Below are 20754 nucleotides of genomic sequence, written 5' to 3' on the forward strand. Positions count from 1 at the left end.
AGTAAACACAAAGCTAAAGAGGGTGAAGAAAAGGAAGTTCTTGCATAAGGCAGAGCTAAAACAAAAACATCCAAGAAAAAAAGATACACAATTATCAAATACTCAGCAATCAATATCCATTAACAAGTCAGCAGCCAACAAATGGGAAAGGAAGGAGTTACACAAAAACACACTAAGCTCCCTACAAGCACAAATCCCACAAGTTTAGCCACAAACACCTCTTGGACAAAGCCACCGGCACTCTCTGCTACTCTCCAAAGGGTTGTGGCTTCCAGGGGTTAAGAAAGCCGTCAATTACCTTTTAACACTGATCAGCTGTCGTCCAGGTCCACGGCCACATCAATTGCTGCCTGGCTTTCCAACAAGGCTTCTTCCTTCAACTCAATGACGTACTGACATGACCACGACAACCTGTCATATCCACCACACAGCGGACCACAACCCAACAGACAATTACACTACATGACCTCTAATTGTCAACAAGATTCATCCTATATCAGAGATGCTCTCATGATATCACGCCTGTATTTGCCCCAAGGTTTTGGGCTGTATTTTGTCTTTCGTTTTCCCAGTACATTGTCCTTGTTTTAGGTCTTGTCTTAACATTCTGCTCTCTTGTATTACTTTCTTTGTTTGTTCGTTGTTTGTTTCCATGCCCCTGCATTAGTATCAGCAATATAACAAGTAAATAGACTGCAATTATATGGAGCATTCCGCTTGGGCTGTCATTGTTCTCTGTCAATTTGTGCGTTATGTTATTACCGAACACGTTTCATTTTTCACCTGGATTGATGATAGAGTTGCAAAATATTTGTAATTCCCCCCCAAAAAAACCTAGTGTTTTGGATCTGATTGAAATGTTTCAAATATTTTACTGTTTGCATGGTTGCTCAGGCTGGTTGTCTGATCTTTCACCCTGCAATAAAAGTCAGTTTCCAATTGAGATGAGGAAAGGACAAATTCATTTTCTAACAACAATCCAGAAACAGTTTGATATTTCAACCCACTAAGATGTGAGGTGAGCATGCTTGGAAGGTTTATAGAAGAATTTTAAAAGTATCCTACAAACTTGCAAACACGTACTGACAATTGCTCTCACTCTAACTCCTTTTCCAAGCCTATGGCACCTTTATTTCCCACCTTGATGCCTCTAAAATGACCTTAATGCATTTGTTTATTCTAATATATGACTTTGACTATGACATTTGGCACACATAATCTTCAGTCAATGTCTGTGAGATCTATATTTGAGATCTGTTTTTCGTTGAAGCGGCAGCATCCGACAAACTTAAAGACAGAAGTCGATACACCAACAAAAGTTTCCATCACCACAAGGAGCCACAGCTACATTTGAGGGACATTTCACTTTTTAAATACCTATGCCAATAGGCTTATAGAAGTTTTTAGCTACCTGCTTGTGCCTTCGCAGAGGACTGCACATCAAATTCATGATGGGTACAAAGAATTATAATTCTGACCCAGTTTCATGGTAAAAGAAGGCATTAGAATGTCCATTGAAACTCTTTAACCCAGTCCCTAATCCACTTCTCCTTGGGCCATTCACTGCCCCAGTATGTTCCAAAACCTTCATTTTCCCCCAAATTTGCCCAAATGGGTGCTTTCCATTGGTTGCTCTCCCGAGTACGAGAGTGACAGTGTCCCTGGATTCTCAAGTAGCAAATTCATCCAGTCTTGGCTTGTCTTCCTGGAGGCCACATATCTAACCCTGTCCCCATCAGGTATACTCAGTTGCAGCTTTATTAGGACACATTAGTCAGATGGAGCCCTTGCAGTGAATTCAACCTCAATGAAGGCTATTTTGTTGATGTGCAGTTCATCTCTATGGACATTTGGGAGTGTAGTCTGGAGTTCTGCTCTAAGCTGTGTTGTATTCCTTTAAAATCATGCATTGCTGTTTAAGAACTCCAAAGAAGATCTTCCACAAGTGAAACTGTGTGAGACTAAATCAGGTTTGGCAAATTTTATGAAATGGCACCCAGCCGTATGACAATTTGTAAAAAAAAAAACGTTTAATTAAAAAAAATTTTTTTAATACAATAGTCATTTGTCGTATGACAAATTTGATACATGGTGCATGGCATAAAAGATACAAAGAATATAATATGTTGAAATACTGTAAGTCTGGGGATTTTTTTTAATCCCACTGTGAGAAAAGGTGTTTTAGATGCTCCATTCCATATTTATCACAAAGGATCAGGTGATCCACCAGTTAGTTGCATGAGAAAGGGCAACCAGTGTGAAACATTTCCCATCTGAGGGGGTTAAGGTTGTGTTAAGTGGCCATTAGCAGGAACAAAAACTGTGCCCCCTCTTCAGCCACTAGGTGACAGTGCTTTAATCAACTGCTGGCCTTCCCTTTTGAAGAAGAAGAGACAGGAAGTCTAGCCAAGATGTGCTTACATCAATGCATCTAGCTTAGAAACATCATTAGATAGTGGAAGCATGAGGGTAAGCGCAAGGAAAAGAAATCTACTCTGTGCAAATGCAGTCCTGTTGATATTACAAACCTTTATATGGCTGTGCTTGTTTTTATCAATACAATGTATGGATATAAAGTCACATTAAGCACAGCTATATGGACTTATCTTATTTTCTGTTAATTTTGTTTCAGCATTTCTACTACGATTCAATCTCAGCCATTCCTGCCAGAATTGCTAGGTCAGCACTTTGCTAATGGAATGCCATTCAGATGCAAATATGATGGCACATCTGGCTTTCAACAGTATAGCCACACACTGCAGCCATTCATTTTCAACCCTGCAAGGCTGTGGAACACAACAACCTCAGAGTTTCTACAGCAATATCAGCAGCAGCCTATGGGAGCTGCAGGAATCTCCTTTGTGCCTCTGCATCACTTTCACTGCAATACTGCACCTCACTAGCTATCAGCGTCCTGCTCTCCCTCAGGCAGGTCTCATGCCTCTCCCTGAGCCAGCTGTGCTAAGCTGACAAGAAAAGAGAGTTTACTGACCCAAAGACAGATCTTAATTTTCTTTGGGAGCCACACTGCTGAATTCTCAGCAGTGTATGTAAAGAGCTCCTCTGGAATACAGTACTTAAAAGAGGTGAATGACCCTGTTATCAGAGTCAAACTAAACTACAGGCTTCTGCAACAGCTCCATAGTCTGCTTGGCACAGTATCAGATATCACAAATGTTCTAATGACTTCAAGTTGCCCCCCCCCCCCAATTACCTTATTATTGGGATGTATTTGCACTCACTCCAGTCCTTTGCATTCTTGTGGCACTCTCATTTGAATATTTCTATAATTCAATATAAAAAGCCAAAAAGGTTTGCTTTTTCTGTCAGTGTTGTGCATTTTAAAATAAATTTTACTCGCCAACTCATTGAGACTGACGAGTAGGAATAAGTACAGTGGTAAACAAATTCAAAGGGTAGATAGTTCAACCACACTGATAATCTGTGATACTATTGATTTCCTAATAGGAAATGTTCTTTCGGTTGAATATTTTTCAGCAGCCTTTGTTCTGCTTCCCGCGTAAGAACTGAGCTCCTACACACATAAACAATCTCAAAGGAAGGGCAGCAGATCAGAGAGGCCTCTGTGGAGATAGGGAGGAGTGACCCTGGTGTTCAGGAGACATTTCAACAAAGGCAAGAATTGCAGTCCAAAAGAAATAACTACAAGTTTCATCAATACAACATGCACAAATACGCAAAAAGAAAAAAAAGCAATTCTTTGAGTCAATGTTTTTACTGATAACCACATGCCGGTTTTACACTGGGTCAGCTCATCTTGCTGACCAAATGGTAAACAACAAAAAAGCAAATAAACTAATAAACAAACAAAAATCTATTTTAATATGTGGCATGATTACTAGCTACAGAAAGCAATACGGCTTGCACAGGTCGTATGTACAAAGACACTATCTCTCGAAAGATTTATAGCTTTTATGACCCTGTAAAGTTAAGGTGGGAGTGCAACTCTTCCTCAAAATATGAGCAAGTGGATTATCAGCTTAACTACTGGAAGTTCCAGTAAAGACAGTGAGGTCACAACAGGCCTATTGGGAAAAGTGAATGTGCTTGTTGAGGACCTGCAAGTATAAATTCAGTCTTACACTAAATAATAATCACCCATTAAAGCATTTTCTATTCTGCTATATTCTATTTTCTCCCAGTACACGGAGTACATCTACACGTAGTCTCATTAACGCAGATATTTTAGAGTCTCACAAATACTCTCAAATCAATGATATCATGTGGTCAGAGTAGAGACCAGAACTCGAATAAAGCCCACACATGCAAAGAGAGAAAATACAAACTGCCAAATCAAGGGTTACTGTATATCTAACCACTACCCCACTGTGCAGACAAGCATATAATTAAACTCATAGTATTGTATAAAATCCTGATGGAGCTGCAACGAGTTTAAAATAGACATCTATTATTCTTTAATTTGAGGATAAACAAATTAGGACCACTCTGAGGTGTACAGTTCAGTAATATGATGCTGTTGCATGTTGGTGTTTATGAGCTGGTTAGCATTCAGGAGAACTAATTTGTCTGAATAATGTGGCCGCACCTGCACACAGAACTTTATTGAGATTCACATCTTTTTGTGTGTGTTTTTTTGTTAATGAGAAGTGAACTTGCCTGCTTCATTATTTGTCTCCAAAAATATTTGCAACGTGTAATCCTAAAAACCCCAACAGGAAAATTGGTGGTTTGCTGACGGCAACAGCTGCTTTGTAATTCACATCCAAGAGCCTCGCCTTAACAGCCTCTCCAACAGGTTTATTGTTTCTGTCCTACTTGAAATTGCACTGATCAACTTTGCTTACAATTCTGTGTGTTTCCACTTTGTCCCTAAATCAACCTGCATATGTTTTATTCTTGCACTAAACACTCCCTTTAATCTCAGTTTAAATGTGATACCGCAGTCTGTCAGAATGCTTTCCCTGGCAATAAGTCATTACATGTAATTAGTTTTGGATAAGCCATATTTCTGAGCTCCGATACCTCTTCTAGTTACTGTGACCTGTCAATCACTTTCAGCTGCCAATTAGTCATTCATTAGAAACAAATGGAACAGATGAATAAAAAAAATTATAGCATAAATGTTGGCATTTAATGAATCATTAAGACATGTCATTCAAGAACAGACTAGTCTGCATCTCTAGCTGAAAGCTCCACGCACTATGATGCACTCTGTGCTTGTGTAAATGATTACACAATCGTTTACTCATGTAGGTTAAAGTACACTGCCTTTCTCTTTCTGACTCGGCAAACAAAATGTACAAAATCTACTCAATACCAAGAACAGAAGGTACTTGATTTTCTTTAATTAAAATAATAGGGATCCATGTAATCTTTCATCCCCCAACCCTCAGCTCCTTTATTCCCTCTTTCAATGCAGCCCGCCTGGAGACCTGTTTATTAAGTGATTTCAAATAAGATAAACACTTCTTATAGCACTCCATTTGATCTACTACAGACAAAACAGGAGGAGGCAAACAGAGACAAGTGTGTAGTTACCCAGGCCTGAGCTCCAACTAGCCCCGAGAGTCAAGAGCAAGCTACAAAAACAACAGCAGCAGCAGAAAGACTGCATCACAGGAGGTTTGGCTACAAAACATGTGTCCTGCCCGAGAAAACAAACTGTCAAAAAGCAACCTACCTCCGAGCTGTTTGCTTTTCACCCATCAGCACATCTCGGGGCCTCTCGATGAATTGGAAGTTTTTAACTGCCGGCCCTTGTGACTGACGCACACTTTTATCATCTCTTTCCCTTCTCCGTTTCGCTGTCACTCCCTGCCTGTCTCACATGTCTCCTTTTACCTGCAGTCATAAAGTATGCAAATGACCTCTGCTGAGCCTGTCGTGGCAACAGTAGCCACAGTAATCACACAGCCAGGAAGCACTCGGGTGGTGCATATTACGTAGCATATTCCCTGTAGCTCAGGCCTACAGCAGAGCACATATGTCTGCATCTTGTAGTCCTGTCTGAGTCACCTGATGAAGCGAAGAGGCCAAACAGGAGCCCTGCCCTACATTCCTCTGGCCGTGTTTTAGGTGTTCATGTGAGGTGTAAATTTGTCTCGCAGAAAACGTTGAAATTTGGCCACCAGTTCAGGTGCTCTGAATTATTCATGATCTAATTAGTCCCCAAATATTTCTTAAATACAATAAACCGTGAGTTTGAGATGTGACAGACCAGATGGGACTCCGAGAAACACATTGATTCACTGAGAGATGGAGCCAAGATAAAATAGTTGACGATGCTGTTGAAATTCAAGTGAATGTGTCACAAGGGGGAGAGCAGCTAAGTGCACTGACTGTTGGGTTTTATAGCAACTGTATAATTTGGTAACACGGGGCCTGAGAGTTTATTATTCTAAGTGATAAAGAATAATACCAAAGATGCACTGGGAGGATATAATTATGTAGATGAGATGAGTGTTTGCTGAGAAGGTAGACAGGAAATAAATAAGGACGGACTCTGGATGATATTTCTGTGCTCATTAGGGAACATGTCACTAATAACATTTCTTTTACTTTCAGTCCAAAGTTGAAGCACTGCTGTTACCAAAAAATAAATAAATAATACATAAAAATCCATCATTCCTATTTTTAAAGTACATGGCATTAGAGTCTGTAATTTATGTGAGGACAACTGGCAAATAGTAGTTTAAAGTTCAGCGTTGATCGTGATCTTGATTTATGTCATCCAGGGCAACAGTTCTGCCATTTATTTTGCCATTGCAAAGACAAAACTGATTCACATAATCAGTACAATTTATATTTCCCTATTTCATTGTTTAATAGTTCAAACATTAATTTTTTTATGCAGTCCAACTCATACTACAGGCCCAACAAAGAAAATATACACATCACCAAGTTCAAATTATGAAGGATTGGGGGTGGGGGGGTAAAAAAGAATATACTCCACATCTCACTAGTCTCTTAAACAATCAACATATCAGACCAATTTGGAGCTTATTCCATGCACAAAAATGGCTATGTACTCTTTCAAAAGTACCTTTTCATGATGTAAACATTTTTATGCAACCTGTGTATGTAAGTAGGAAAAATTTAAATTTTCTGTGGTCAATATAGTGTGTTTTTTGCTCATTCTTTGACACGCACACACACATGCACGCACACACACGCACACACACACGCACGCACGCACACACACGTCACATTTTATACTTATACAATCACGGCACATTTTAACTACATTACAATAATGCTGATAAACATGGTCATCAAGTAGAATGTACATCCCATTACATATCTAATTGTGACCACACGCTTTGCTCTCAATAATTTTTGAAAGTCGCCAAAACTTTTTTTTTTTTTTCCCCCCATTGCTCAGAATCACTGGAGGGTCAATGAGACTTGTTCGTGAATTGTAGGACCACACTCTAAATTAAGTTGCACACCTCCACACTCACGGAGCCCAGGTGAAACACTGACTGCCCAAAAAGTAATTGGTTCGACTAATGAAGTGCTGCCGCTCGAAGCTGCCAGCGCAGTGGAATACACCTGCTGTTCCCAGGTCAGTAAACCCTGCATTAGTCGAGCCATACTAATGAAAAACAAGGGGCATATTTGCAGCAGCATTTCCTTGTCATTTGCTTTTCGCATACCTTAAGGAACAAATGATAATGAGAGTACAAGTCGAGGCTGACGAGAAGAAATCATCCAAGGAGTATACAGTGTGTAAAGTATAGAAGGGAAAAAAAAACTAACTGAAAGCAGATACTCAGAGCAGCAAACAGTTTACTTAATGGGATTCATCTCCAAGGAGCTCAGTGTCGGTACATTATTTACTGTCTTTGAAGGTCTATGTGGAATGATGTGCAAGTCATTTCGCATTGGTGAGAGGAAAGCAGGAGCAGACAAAGAAATTTACATAACTTACAACAGAAAGAAGTGGATCAAGTTGAAAAACAGTACAACGTAATGGGATATGTGGAGAACACCCCTAATTTGGCCATACAAAAATAAGATTAATCAAACAAAAGAGAGGGATGTTGTCTAATTCCACTTTAATCCACATTGTACTCAACTTTGTTTAATTGCACCACAAGTAAGATTCCCACTGGAGCCCCAGCCTCAAAACTTTACACCATCCCACAACTTGCATCATTACAGGGAACTAATGTTTGCTGTGATGTGCAAAAGTTACAAAAAAAAAATAAAAAATCCCTACCACACAACCTAGCGGAAGAAGTAACAAGCTCCTTGGCAATCCTTCCAATTTTATTGCCCAAGGGAACTGAAGCGGAGAGAAAAGTTCCGACTTTGTATGCGCATCGAAGTTCAAGCAAGTTCTTGGATTTGTTTCTTTTTATTTCTTTATTTTTTACTTCAGTGTGTGCTTCATTGTAAGCACATTTAACAAAATAGAAGGAATGATTTTATATGTATATCAAAGCACACGGGCAAAGTTCGAACCAACTGTGCAGTGGTCACCTCACCTCACCTCAAAGCAAAGTTATTCCCAGTTTGAGTCTGAATGTGGGGGCAGTTTGCATCAATGAGGCGAGTTGGTGTCTGAAACCAGTTCAGCGTGCGCAAACAGTGAGATGGGATCAGCTACAACATCTCAAGACCTTAAGTTGAACACAGTGGTTTAAAGAATACAAGAATTATGAAATAAAAAACCAAAATATGAAGACCACAAAGTGAGACGATTTGTGAAAGAGCTGCTTTTTTCCCCTTCTCCCTACTCAAGGGGTGACAAGTATACTCACCGGTGCTTGTTAGCCGTGTTGATCTGGATGCACTGGACAATCTGATAGACAACAAGTATGAATGGACATATTGATGGCCCTGTGAGGTCATGGCTGATATTTTGGTTGTGCTTTCTGTGTTAGCAGGTGAAGAGTTGTCCTGGGAAAAAGAGAAAAAAAGAGCAGAAAACACGAGGAAAACAAATAAACGTCTCCCTTGACAGATGCTGTTGCCTCTTCCTACTGGCCAAGGTACACAATTGTAATTGTATTTGTTTTGACTTCAGCCAGCACAGCCCAACACACACTATGCAGCAACTTTTTTTTTTTTTTTGCTTGTGTCATCTATTGTGACATCATCTCTTTGTAGACTGCAGTGAAAACACCTTGAAACGAGGCTATTTATTTCATGAATCACTTCATTTAAATCACAAATTTAAAAGTACGGACGTTCACCTTCAGCACTTTTTTTTTATTACTGAGCCATGCAATTAGGACATATTTACATTGCAACCTGATCAAAAGGGTAGAAAAATGACACGAGTTACCAGCAGAAAACCAGGTACCGTATTTTCTGGACGACAAGCCGCGACTTTTTTTCCAACATTTTGAACCCTTCGGCTTAAAACACGATGCGACTAATTTATGGATTTTTATGCATTAACAGGCTTCATGCCGCCAGATTCTACTTCCACGTGCTGTTTTTAGCACCTCCGCTTCTCCAAAACGTTCCCAAAATGTTACATTTCTGCTCTTCGTGAGCTCTTCTTTTGCTGCTTTCCGTGGTCCGGGACTCCAGCAGCTGACAGCTGGGAATGTTGCGTTCAGGTGCATCGTGTAAACGAGCGTGCTGGACTCCGTGGCTGAGAAATCTTCTTTCTCAGAATCCCAATCAGCAAATAACAGATAAAATACTCAAGAGATAGAACGCTTGGTGATTATGTACATGTCTCTCTGTCTGTCTGCGGGGCTTTGCAGCAGGTGCACAAGGCCCAGAACACAGCGCTGTGTGCAGGAATTTCCCACACCGTGAAAGACAGACTTGCGAGCATTGATGAAAACATGAGCAATCCATGTGTTCCTGCAGTGAAATTCTTGCCCTGTTACAATGTGGAGACCTGCGGCTTATCATCATGTGCGGCTTATATATGGAGCTTTTTTGGTTAAATTTTGCGGGTGCGGCTTACATTCAGGTGCAAAATACGGTAATCATTTTGAGTGCTGTTAAAAGCCGGATTAAACAAAATATGAGTGGTGAAATTACTTTTCTTCCACCACCAACTCAGGAGAAACTGCTGTGAGCAGGTAGAGCTGCAATAATGAGGAAAACAAAAAGATGTGTTGAGGAAGTAAAGGTCATCGCGACTGACAATGATTAGAATAGCCTGTTTTAAACTAGCTTCAATATCAGAGGGCCATAAGTCAGCACTTTTTGCAGCATCCACTTCCTTCAATGGATCTATATCATTTTAACCTACAACATAAAGGGTAAGAGATCAGCCACTAACGAGTTGTTGAAAGAGGTTTTCAAATAACACACTGTGCAACTTTGTAGTGTAGGGTTGCTTATGTATCGTCTGACGTCTGAAGCATATTGGTCAATTCAGGTTGGTTTTTTTTAAGTTTTAGGAAAACTCATTTGTAGCGGTGATTCAAACTAAGTCGTGTTGCTGGCACATGAACCAAGCCAGCATGGCATGTGGTTCATTTATGGGCTGACATTAACTTGACATTAAACCTCCAAAAGCCTTTGGTGGCCACATGGCTTACCTCAATAACTCAGAAACCACTGCATGAAGTGCGGCCATTTTTCCCAGCTTGGTCGGTCTCCGACTAAAAAAACTCTTGTGGTTCCCCATTTGAAACATAGTGAGAAAGTTAATCCTACTGGTCTAAATGTGAAGGCAAGGTGGGAAAGCAGTGAGGGACCATGGCCTTGGATCTGAACATGTGGCTGATGTCTGCCCCTCTGGTCATCTCCGTACAAAAAGGCCACGGGATCAGTGGGACTAACATCACCTTCACCTGCTTGCTCCATCTAGAAATAATCCGCAAGAGATGCACATGGCTGCTTCCACCACAGGTCAGCGGTCGGTGTTAACAGTGACAGGTAATGCAGTGATTGGGGGAAAAAAAAAGATTTTCCACTCTCCACATGAGCAGAGTCCATGATCAATGAGCAAATAGTGAGCCAGGCCACAGCCAGGTGGGACACCTGCTGCTACACTGGCAGGAAGAGCTACATGAACAACGACAACCTGGTATTTGCCAACTTAATGAGGCCAAAGTGAGCTCTAGTATCAGTTCCAGTGACCAACAGTTTGTATAGTGAATACTCCCATTGATTTGGGCTGTAAATTGCTTCATTCAATAAAGTCAGCATTTATTAAAATGACCGTTTCTCAACCAACATACAATATTGTATTCTTTATCAATTGGAACATAATTTTCTTTTATCTTTTATGTGTGGGGTCCAGAAAAGGAATCTAATTATTCATCTCCACATCAGGCCACTTGGCAGTTTGTGTTTTCAGAGCAAAGAAAACTTCTGGACACAGATAAAAGCCATACTAATGAGAATATGTGCTTTTTCATTTGTGTCCCTCCTGGAAATGCAAAGCTCTGTGGAACTGTACGGCTGTGTCATCTGTAAATATCCCATTTAATTGTTGCACAAGCTAAATTTATAGAAACAGGTAACCTGTTTGCAAAAACAAAATAAAGAAAACCAGATTAAACTTTCAAACGATCGTAAATTCCAAGCGACTGTGACTTGAACTGACAATGGGACAAATCAAATCTTGAACACCTATATTGTGTAAACTGATACCTAATTTAATGCAGGATCATGTGTCAGTTTTATATCATTTGTTTCCCATTTGCATTCCAATAAATTCAATAAGCCTACATACTTAGCCAAGTTAATTTGTAGCAATCAGTTTGGAGTTCGTGAGGGACAAGATCTCCTTTTTACATCTATTTTGGAGGGATAGATTGGGTGGTGTAAGATGTAACTGGTGAGGCGCCATAGTGTCCAGTCTATCTTCGGTCCAGCTTACAAATGTCGATCCTTTTTAAATTTTAATTCTTGTATTTACTGATCCAACTGCATATCTGCATCTTTTTCTCATTTTATTTTCAGAGTACTTGACTACAGTGACTTCATCTTCTCGTGTGCAAAATAATATTAGTAGACTTGACAAGTCAAATGCATTTCTACCACACCATATCACATTGCTGTACGAGGAAATACATTCAAATAGGGCGATTAAGAATCTTAATCCTAAGTGATGCTGTTTATGAAATACATTAAAAAGATTAAGAAAGGCCTAATAAATGAAGTCAAAGCTTTAATAAGATAAAGGTAAAATATATTGTTTAATGGAAGATCTGAGCAAATAGATAAGTTTAAGTCCTGATTTAAAAGAAGTGAGTGTGTCAGCAGTCCTCAAGTGTTCAGTTTTTTTCCACAGGCGAAGAGCGCAAGAATTAAATATAGCTTCACCTTGCTTCTTTTGATTCTGGGAAGACTTTGTGAACCTCTTCCTGAGGACCTCTGGGGTATGAATGTTTCATATTCTACAAGTAAATCTGAGATGTATTTAGGCCCACGACCATTCAAAGCTTTATTGACAAGACGTCATATTCAAATTCAGACACACAGGCAGCCAGCGCAGAGACTGAAGCTCTATAATGTGCTATAAATAAACTATAAAGTTATAACGTGTGCCACCGTCTTTGTGTTGGTGAGGAGTCTGGCTGTAGCGTTCTGGATGAGTTTACAGGTCATGAGATTAACCACAGTTTCTCTGATTGTTGTTCGGCCTCAATGTGGTTGTTGAATTTCAGATCAGAGTCCATAATCACTGGCATATTTCTGGCTTGGCGCTGGTATTTTTGGTTGTGAATATCCCTCTCATGTTTCGTATCATTTCGTGTTTCCTGATTTCCTTGTATTTCATGCTTTCTGGTTTTAATTCCTAACTTTTTGTCTGTGTGTGTGTGTGTGTGTGTGTGTGTGTGTGTGTGTGTGTGTGTGTGTGTGTGTGTGTGTGTGTGTGTGTGTGTGTGTGTGTGTGTGTGTGTGTGTGTGTGTCTTCCCAGGTTGGCAATTTGTCAGTCTTTCTATTCTTTCTGCCCTTTTCATTTTGCTCGTGTTCCTCATCTGTGTCCCTCGTGTTTTTCGGCTCATTTTTACCAGGATTTTTTGATCAGTTTGGACTTTGGTATTTGTTTTCCTCCTTGTTAGCTCTGGTTTGGGTTTGGGATTTCCCCTGTGGCGAGTCTGTGACACGATGCAATAGAAAGACATCTCAGTGATAACTTCAATCCCTCAAACTGAATTCTTTAAATTCTTCAACCCAAACCTGCAGTAAACTACTTTCAAAGGTTGACTATTTATTGTGGATGGTGGTTACAAAATATTCCCTCATGGAAAGTTAACATGTCATTGTTTATGAAGCTAGATTTAAACATAACATGGAAAATAAAATTAATCACATTATTTCCAAGTAAATATACTTTAATAAATCATAACACTCCCTAAAGGGGGAAAGAGTACTCACATTCATTAAGTAAGTAGAATTATACATTATTGAATATATGTTTTATTAAATGGGTGGGGGGGGGGGGGGGTTAATAGCATGACCAAGCATATGTAAATCATTATGAATTGAATTGTTAACTGATTTGTAAGTTACACATGATTTAAAGAATAAATGAGCCAGTTTGAAGAATGCTAGTTTGGAGGATTTTCCCCTATTTGACTTTAAACGTAAGGAGCAAATACTCTTGTATATAGGTCATACGGATTGTATCCCAGATCATATTAACATAACCCGTTTCATACAGAGCATAACATAGTAACTTGGCCCTCATATTGATAAGTTGGTCAAGAATGCAGTTTGAGCAGCTAAGTGAATAAATAACAATAAATAACCCTCAACCCATATGAAAAAGTATCTTTTCCCTGCCCACTGAACAATTCCTTAGAGTTTTGAAATTCAGCACATTGAAAGATGTACCTTCGATTCATGCTAGTAGGACATGGGCTCTTAAATATCAGTTTAAAGTATTCATAGCTTACACAGGCTAAGCTATTTGCCGATCATCTCGAGACATAGTGAGAATATGCAAACGAATTAAAAACTTCAGACCAGCAAAGGAAGACAAAGTCTTACTGTTAATGTACTAGTTAATTACACTAATTAACTAATCCTATTAAATTGCATGAATCATAAGTGTTTTCTGCAATGTGGGGATCCAGAAATGTCTGATCATGGAAGTGATAGTGAGTTAGTTCTTATGTGCTGCACCTTGATAATATTGCCACCGACCTCTCCTTGGTTCTGCCTATAGTGAGCTCGGATTAACTCCAGTACCGCTACACACACAGATTGTATGAAATGGCATTGAAGATAGATCAATAGATGGATGGATGCAAGACACAAGAGACGGCAATAATGTGCAACGTAGCAGATGCGTTATACTTGGAAATCTCCTCGACGACAAGAAAAACATCAGTATTCATGTTCTGAATATATTGAGAGAACGACGCCACCTCAAGGCAGGTGCTCCCTCTAAAAACACATTTTTAATAAAGCACTCATGATGTGGTAATTCAAGTCGATATCACTATGAGGCTGCAATATGTGTTGATTTAATTTGTCCAAGCAGAAGTGCTGCACCTTCATTACTGACCTCCTTGAGGCTGAGAAAAAAATATCACCAAGTTCATTTAGTCAGCCCTGACATTGTGTTATATGTATTATGAGCTTCACAATGGTGGCATTTATTGCATGCTGGTTGAATTGGATTGCATTTATTTATTTATTTGCTTGAAATGTTTCTGTTATGTGCAGCCCGAGTAGATCTCTCGCGACTGACATTGCCAACAATGTGAAGTGCTACCAATTCATTCCTTTACAAGGCAAACTAAAAATAACAGCTGATTGTGTATTGATTACTTCCAACTGAGACAATCAGAGGAAAGCATCATGTCCGCGATCTCCCTGCAATGTCACTGGAACTCATTGTGACTCGTGGAGATAACGCAGACCTTTCAATGCATCCTTAAAGGACCTTATAAATTCAAAAGGATGACGTGATCACTGGAGGCTTTGCATTAGAGCCAAATTAAAACTATGAATGGTGCCATGCATTGAAGCACGCCTGGACCGAAGAAATTGCCAAAGTTTTTTTTTTTTCTTCTTCCTATTTTTTCTACATCGCATCAGCACACAAAGAAGGCCTTGAATTGGTGAAGTAATTATTGGTAGTGAATAGATACATAGAATACCCGAACAGAGGGAGAGAGAATGGATTGAGCAATGCTTTTACCTTGTGTCTCAAAAAGATCAACCTGTGTTTTGTTCAAATGAAACCTACCTGGATAAGAAGCAGCAGCCTTTGACATATCGTCAGCTGTCATTGTAGGGCAGTGGGGAGCTTACAGGGAGACAAAATCAAAAGCTCTCTAATACCGCAAATATCAGGGGTCCAGCCTCAGAAATAGGAGCAGGTAATGGAATTTCAGTCACCTTAAGGTTGGGGACACATCACAAATCGACTCATTTATAGTTCCTTTCTGTTTCCTTCAGTTTATTTTCCACCATTGTGCCGGTGCTTTGGTTCAATATCTAATTATGTCAGCAAAATTGATAAAAATCAAAGTCCTGGGCATGGAAAATGGGACTTTATGTTGAGGTCAGAAAAAAAAAAAAAAAAAAAGGCTTTGCTGATTATTGACATTTAAAGCATACATTAAACTTACAAAAATACAAAGCATGCAAAGAACCTACTGGCAGACCTCAAGGAGCTCTTTGGGAAAATTTTAATCGGAATGCATTCTGAGAACAAATTCTTAAAACTATGAAGGGGCTTGCTTTGTACACAGTACAGAACTTTGGAATTGGCATTATTTATCATACAGCCTTCAAAGTGAATTAGTGTTTTAATTTGGTGAGTAGTGCGCTATGCCCAGTGTTTATGGTTCCCCATCAGAGGAAATGGCAGTGTGTTAATGGTAGGCCATGTTCCCAGAGTAAGCACTCCCCAAGTCAGACACAAATGGGCATGTATCAATGACTATTAGTGCAATCGTCAAATCAGCTGTTAATATGCTTCTTTATGCTTTTTAGAAATGAGGCACGTAAAATATGATGTGCTTTATGAAGCTAATCATTTAACATTTCAGTTACCCCATGTTTTAGTTAATGCAAAGGAAAGTGTCGAAATGACAGAGGATTGAAAAAAGAGGATTGTTCAGGTTTTTGGTCACAGTTTACACTGATATAAAATTAAATAAATGTATGTCACCCAAGTAATTGATAGTCACCAAGTCATTGATAGTTTAAATACATTCTGCCTTCCTTTCATTTTGTCTTAACAAAAGCCATTATCTCTATATCTCCCAAATATCAAATAGTTTTATGTCTCTTAATAGTCTCTCTTGCTTTGATGTTTTATGTTCTTTGCAATTAAATTATTTCCTAATGTGTTGTTGTAAATCCATTTTAATGGCTTTTCATATGAATGCTGCAATATAAATAAATTTGCTCAAATCTCCAGATGTTTGTTCATAAAATGTGATCAGCTGACACAAACAGGAAGGTTAAAATCTATCAGGATTCCATTCATGTGCAATAATCATTCGTCTGAGATTGTTCTGACTCTGTAGTCATGCTGGGTTCAGTGTGTCAGCAAAGACAGAAATAAATTAAAAACACTGAATGATCACAGTGGGTACAAAACAATGCTTTGCTGTATCAAATAAATGTCACATAGTGAAGAAAATTTTCATGACTCACTGTGTAGATATTAAAACAAACATTAATGCAATTACAACATATGTATGTGTGTTTTATCCATACAACAGATTTTTCCTGTAAAAGCTGTTAAGTCATCAAAAACTGCCGCACATTCATAATACTCCCCAATCTATTCTTTGCACAACAGGAAAAGCACAAACACAGATGTTATGAATTGATCTCAGTGTGACACTGCAGCCTCGAGCTCTGGCTGGAAATAGGGGAAATTGACTTGTATCTTTTCATGTTGTATTTGAGAACAAGAGGCCTCTCTGATTCACTTCGCTGCATGAGGGGAACATCGATAAAGAGGTGGATAAACTGGCTGGAGGATATTTGCAGGGGCTGCATCAGTCTCCTAATAAGGGCCAGCAATGCAATGCTGGGTGGTGCAGCTTCTGCATGAATGACATTTTCACAGGAAAGTGCTCCTGCTACCTCTTGTTTTCAAAAAGTAAAGGTAAGTTTTTCCCTGTCATGTACATCTATGATATATCTGCAATGCACCACCATTATACACTGCACCAGCAAAATCTGGAGACAGGCTGGAAGAGGGGCTTTTTGCTTGTTTAACCCAGCATACACAGGACTCGTGATATAGTATGTTGTCAATTGCTCAGCTGTAAACTAATCTGTGACGAGTTGGTAAACTATAATAAAAGTGTGATGCAAAGGTCAGCATTTTATACGTTTATCCTCCACTTTGCACAAGATGTCTTTTGTGACACATTTCTTCATCCAGACTTTCAAACTGTAAGGCTCAGGGTGACAATGGCTGTCTAAGAGGTTTGACCTTGGCTTCACACCGCCGCACCACGACAGCTCAGGCTGATCCAAATTGCTCTCTGTTCCAAGTCTGATTGGCATTTCAAAAAATAGTTCATCGATTTGCCCAGGTTATGTCCTCGACTATGACACGCTCTCCAGGTAGTTATCCCAGCAGGAAGCTGACCAGTGGCTCAATGTAAAAGGCACACATTGGTTAAAACCACCATGTTACGAGCTGAACTACAAAAGCAGTAGCGGACGGGTGAATGAGACATGTGCGCCGACACCGGGGAGGAACTGCATGTATTTATACAACAAAGGCATTGTTAGTGAGACTGATCACTGGGTAAAGTAAGTTATCATGTGAAGACCTCTGCAGAATGCTAAGTGAGTGAGAAGCACCGTGACCTCACAGTGCGAGTGTCACCATGTTGTCTTGTTATGCATGTATTTTCTACACTTATTATGGCTTCCCCTGACAATCCTGAAAGCTGCATTTTAAGTTAACTGATGATTTTAAAGTTTCTTGTTAATGTATGTGTAATTGTCAGGGTGCACTATACCATAGTTATTTGGGATCAGCTTCAGCAGGATAGCAGATCAATGGAAAGATGGGCAACATCAATTCAAAATAACACTAAATATTTCATTTATTTTCATTGTAATAAGTCACAAAATTTCAATATTGACTCTAAAAACAAGTCCCAACAATCACAATAATGTCATACTCACATTTGAAATGATGACGAAAGAATGTTTCACTCAAACAAGAGAAATGTTCCATGTATAGATTTAAGGTTTTGTGCTCTGAAAATCTTTACACACCAAAAACGCCTTGCTTGTGTACCTTTGGACTCCCTGGCTGATAATATATCTGCTCTGGCAGCGTGGCCTTGGTAAACTCATAGGTTTTCAACAATGACTAATGATGCTGTCCCATCTCCCACAGGAATTGGACAACACTTTATCCATGGAACCGGGAATCTATCTTGGCTGCTCTCAGCTCTTGATAAAAAACGTTCAACTTGGCAATATGGTCATCTTGGTCTACAGTTTAAAGAAAGAAAGCAATAACTTTCAGCAACGAAGTACAATGTGAGGTAAATACAACTGACAAGTTTAATGGAGGTTTTTGTTGACATCAAAAAAGTGCTCAAAAGTAATTGTTTATCTTTGTTTCATCTACATAGGGGATGCATATTGACTCACGTGTTGCAGACAATTTGCTAACACGGCAAGAAGCAGACTGCAATCAGAAAGACAGACAATGCAGTCAGTAAATTGTTCAAATATGGAAAATGCCACGAATGATAATAATAATACAAGATTCAAGACAAAAATACTCATGTCCATCCTCTACATCATCGTCTGAAAATATTTTATGTAAAAGATAACATAATATGACAAATAACAAGGCCTGAGCACACACTTACATAATCACTTTGATGAAGAGTTTTGGCAAAATACAATAACATTATTGTGGGAATGTAAAATGTAAAACTAGACGTCACTGGACACTGCCTTTCCATTATACCGACATTAACTATGATGAATTGATGATATACATAGAAAAGAAGAAGTTTTCCAGACTAAATGAATGAATAATAGTGACAGTCAAATTTAATCTATAATACATTTCTTCTTGTCATTGCTGTAGAATAGAAAGTGCTGGTGAAGGAAAACCAAAGCCACTAAATTTACTAGTTATACAAAGAAATTCCTCACTGCCCAAAATGTATGTAAATTTGAAACTGTGTCTCAATATGTTAATCAGAAGCTTTGTAAATGAGACCATTTTTAATTATATATTTACGTAAATAGCTGATCAGTCTCCCCGAACTTTCACCTTCACTTCATCATTTAAGGATTTTTTTTTCTAATTTGTTCATGGTGCACAAGTGCCAGGGTGTGGGTTTGTTAATATACTCTATATATAAAACTCTATTTTGTTTAAACAAAAATCCTTGAGGTCGTTGGAGTGGCATCAGGTCATGACAGTCTTCAAAACAGCCAAGTTACATTTTGTAGAGAAGAAATAACAATGATTTAAATAGAGGCGGTATTGTGAAGTTTATCCACTTTAACTTTACTTTAACTCTCGAACAATCTGTCATTTGTCAGAACCTTTATATTTGTTCAATGGTTGTTTAATTTTACTAATATAAAGGTTATGGCACTGTGGGTTCCCTGTATGGAATTCACCAAACTAAAATAATAGAAATTAAAGCCTGTCACATACACTGTACATACATAAATGCTTGTGGCAAATATATACACCATCTAAATTCACCGACTGTAGCAATTCAAGAGTTGTTGTTGTTTTTTTTATATACATATATAATTTTTAAACATCTAGAGTACATTTCATTTGTTTAAGAAAATTTAATTTTGAAATCCATGGTGAACTTCATTATGTCCAAAGACTTTGAAGGTGAGATGCATTTTAATTGACAGCTGCTCCATTTACAGACGCCTGGTAAAACCTCCAGCAAATGACAATTGACATTGCTGTAGCTTTCGAGTCCCCTGTGGTATAGTGAAACTTCAAAGCCTTCACATTTGTCCCCTTGTGCCCCGTGATCGCCTACAACAAGGGTAGACTGAGGGAAAGAGATTTACCTGCAGTTTGAGCCACCACAAAGTCGTTTTCAAATCCAAACTCAAATGAACCCTTCATCCACATCTCTTCACAGTACAGCCACTGGCCTGACAAAAATATTTAGCCCTGCCACTCTCTTGATATTGGATATGTCACCCTCCATTGCCGGTACCATGGACCAATGACACACTTATTTTGCCTGTGGGGATTTTCTGTACCATTAATGGAACAATAGCTTTCCTGGCTATGATGATGTCAATGAGAGGAATTTGATAAAGCACTTAAGATACAGTTTCTAAAATTGTGTAACAATTAAAATATATGACTTAACTTGATGCAGGCAGACCGGTCACTGCAGGCATATCAATAAGGATGGAGACAGGTGTTTTCACCTCATTTTAATGATTAGACATTCCTCGAGACTGTGTGTGCACAGAGCAGGCTTGAGTGACATCGGCCTCACTTTCTGTTGAGACTGTTGAGACGTGACAACTCATTCTTATGAGGACATCAATTTTAACGACCTCACGTAATTTCCCAGCTCCACTTCGAACAAATTTAACCCCAGAAACAGATTAATCAACCAGAGTAACTAAAACACCTGGGTGGCTTGCAGGACTTTTCATTAAAGTGGTTGAATAGATCTATTTGACATGCACTAAAACACCTTTCCCTCTTTATACCAATTATCAGCCTCTTAAACATATAGCTAAAGTGACTGCTAATGACCCATTTTCTCTTCGTTAAAACCAGACAGGTTAGCTGTTTACAAACAAATATAGAACACTGTGAGAGGAGAAAGAGGAAACTAATTAATGTGTCCATAATATTATATCAGCTTACAAATTGACAT

Source organism: Blennius ocellaris (genome assembly GCF_963422515.1).
Source record: "Blennius ocellaris genome assembly, chromosome: 23".
NCBI classification, from domain to species: Eukaryota; Metazoa; Chordata; class Actinopteri; order Blenniiformes; family Blenniidae; genus Blennius; species Blennius ocellaris.